We start from the raw sequence: 3634 nt of genomic DNA, 5'->3' as shown, positions 1-3634 counted from the left end.
ATGGTCTGTCCTGTGCATTTGGTCCCCACTGGACCCTGTGCTGAGGGCTGCTGCATCACGGCTGACAATTGCAGTAAGCTAAACAGCGAGGACCCTGAATCTTTGCCACAAGCACACATTTGTGACGTCAGTTGCCAGTGGGAAATTAAAATGGCCAGATAGAGGGCTGCCTTCTGGACAGGTTTCATTTGCTTGTTATCAGGTTATGTATGAGTAACATTGTAAATTTATCCCTTCCTAAAAAAATTACTTCTCATTTTTATCAGATTACCAGTTGTCGTTATTTTAGCGATCATAAAATCTATAAATTCTGTATTCAGTTGCATGGTGCTTATGGTTAGATGTTAATGCAATCATGAAATACTAACATTGATTATTTTCTGGAATTGTTTCTAGCTAACTGCATTTCTCAAAGCTTTCATTACAAAGCATACAATTTCACGTAAATCTCTGTAATCTTTAGAAATAGGACATTTTGTGCTGTTATTTCCAACTAAACTTTGCAGGAAAATCTGAATTATGTTAGATAACTGTCAAAAAATTAGGTGTAATTACTTTTTGTGAGACTACTAGCCCTTGTATTTTTAATAATACCTACCAATCTCTTTCAGCTTGTATTTATGAACATATATCTTATATAACTTCTCATTGCTACCTTTAGCACCCTTTGTAATTATTTTTCCCATTCTTCCATACAGTTTGCCCAAATACTGCACCTGGAATCTGTGGACTTCACCAAGGTACTTCATGGATATATAATACAAGATGTAAGCTTCTCGTTATGTGAACTGAATCACTTCATTGTTTTTCAAATTTCATAAATTCTGTTAAATGGTTAAATATCTTTAAATGTGTCAGCACAATAGAATCTCTGATTATAGGGCATCATATTTCTTTCTATAACTTAAAGAGTGGCATAAATTTTGTGTCTTAGCTTCTTTGTCATGAGTACAGTTTGCAGGTGATGCCCTATGTATGTAGAGTGACATCATCTGCTCATTAAGGTAGTACACACACCTGCCACTCTCACCATCCTTCGTGATTCCCCCACCACCCCCCCCCCACTGATTTCCTAGCCCTTTAATTCTCTTCTTCTTGCTCCTCACTGAGAATATATTTGGGTAAAGTTAACCTCTGGAGGTTCATGTTTTGTTTCTATACATACTATTATTTAGTGGGTATGTTGTAAATGTCGCGAAGACTCCTCATTCTCTCTTCTTTCAGCTTGACCTGGCTGATATTTGCCAGCTGGCAGCTGCCAGATTTGTGGTTCTGATGAAATTACTTGTCATCACTGCCTCCGTGGGACACGGTGTATTGTTCATGAAATCCATCTTCACTGTAAGTACCCCTATGATCATTATATGTTTACTGCTAAGACTATAATAATATGGCCTTCCCTGGTGGCTCAACAGGTAAGAGCACAGCAGTGCAAACTAGCCACAGCTGCTCAGTAGGAGTTCAATCCCCAGCCCCAGAGGTGATTCACATTGAGTGCAGACCTCTCCTCTTGCCCGCTGCTCCCCTCAGCAGTGTATGTCATGGACCTGACTCTTCTGCTCCACAGTCTGTCTCTGGGGAGTCCTCTCACTGCTCCTGCATCTCTGGCCTTTACCCCAGTTCTGTATGCATAAAAATCTTTTAATAAAAGAAGAATATAAGAAGACATACTAGTATAAAATAAGAAAATAACAGTATACATTGTCAGTGGAAATATTGTTTCATTCACTATGATATTCTCTAAACCTATTTTATTTAGCACCCAAAACGTTTATGTCTTCTTATCATTATCATTTAGGTCAATGTATTATAAAATTTCTCTGGTGATAGATTCTTTCACTTCTATATTCTTAGTAGTATTTATTTCATGCAACTAGTCCAGTTCTCTGTCCTGATTAATTTAAATCCATTGTGTCTGAGTGCACTCTTGCTGCCCTGTGTTGCCTATGTGAAGGGGTGTGTTGTACTGCGTATGGTCCATGTTAGTGAATGTCCCAGTGGCTGAGAGCTCCTGACTTGCTGTTATCACGTCCCTAATCTGTGAGTGAAAGTAGGTTCCCCTGAAAGTAGGTTCCCCTGAGGTGACTGTGCTCAGGTCATCTGCTCCCTCCTGGGTTTCTATGTGCTGGCTTTGCCCTGGTCTGGGAGATGGTTTTGCATTTCTCAGCTCTATCCATGGACTCAGCACTTTCTCCTAGCAATTCTCTGTGTTTTCCTCATATATTTTGATAGCTGTAGTTTGATGAATACAAAGCAAGGCTATCATGCCTTCTTGAAGAAGTGATCCTTTCATCATAAAATACTAGCTCTCATTATTCACAATCTCTTTCCTTATTCTACAGTATGTTCTGAAGGATGATTTACCTAGGTACAAATTTCTGAATTCATGTGTCCATTCACTTCCCATCTGAAAATTTTCCTTCCACTTCTTTACAGATAGCATACTCTCTGAGGAGAAAGCTGAAGTGTTTCTTCAGATCATTCTGTGATACTTGACACAGCATTCCTTATTTCTGTGATGATGTTTCATTTCTCAAATTCCTAGAATATTCATCTTTCTGTTTGTATTCATGTCTCTTCTTGCCTGTATTCCAAATTTTCATACTAGTTTAAGTAATTTCAAATTAAGAACATGGTAGTTCCATTACCTCTGTGACACTAGTTTTGATAATAAAGGCTGCTGTCTGTTCTTTCGTGCCTTGTTAGGATGCCATTAGACCACTTGTGTGTTATCCAGGAAATGAGTTAGGGAGGACTCCTGGGTGATGTTTCCTATATATCTGGTTAGGTGATAGGCTGAGTATTACTCTTAATAGAGATGGGAAAAAGAAAGAGCTCTAGAATTAGGCATTGCCTAGTGTGTCTGTTGCTTAGGCTTGGACACAATGCTAGGCTGGCTCTGGGAAAATACTATATTTTTAAGAGAAACAAAATAATACTTAGTTATTTCTAAATTTTTCTTCTACTGCTCCCCATCGACTGTGTGAAGGGATTTATCTCTAAGAGTCACTGTGAGAATCTACAAAGATCTTAGAGATAAATCTCACACGAGTATGGGAGCCCCATCAGACTGGGCACATTGGCATTGGCTAATCTCCCTCTAGCCTCCACTGAAACTCTGGGAATTCTTCAGTGACAGCAGAGGCTTTCTCACTGGGTGCTCTGGGGCCTGCAGAGGCTTCCTCGGCTTCTGCTCCTGTAAGCGGTGATTGTCTGTATCCTCTTTGTGTGTGTGTGTCTCCTCCTGCCAGCAACAGTGTCCTGAACCATCAGTCTCTGATCTGGGAAGATTTTCATTTTCAATCTTGTTTGTTTTTTTCTGGGTAAACATCAGGAGTGATACCTACCAAACTCTTATGAAGCCAGACTGGAAACCAAGGTTCACTGTTTTATGTTCTGTTTTGTTTATTTCTCTTCAGATGACTATCTTGAACACTAATGGTTGAAATGGAAATCAGCTTTGTAAAATAATAATTTAGTAAATACTTCCGTGATCAAGGCAACGATGTAATCTCAGTGAGAAAAGAAAAAATTATAAACATTTTCTCTCAATAAAAGTGTTCCCTCTGCCCAGGCCTGTGGGATTATGTAGGAAGGGGCAGGGAATGTACTGTGGTTGAGTAACTGTGAATTG

The sequence above is a fragment of the Condylura cristata genome, unplaced genomic scaffold (assembly GCF_000260355.1).
Source record: "Condylura cristata isolate star-nosed mole 26May11 unplaced genomic scaffold, ConCri1.0 scaffold00024, whole genome shotgun sequence".
Taxonomy (NCBI): Eukaryota; Metazoa; Chordata; class Mammalia; order Eulipotyphla; family Talpidae; genus Condylura; species Condylura cristata.
This window is presented reverse-complemented; position numbering follows the sequence as displayed.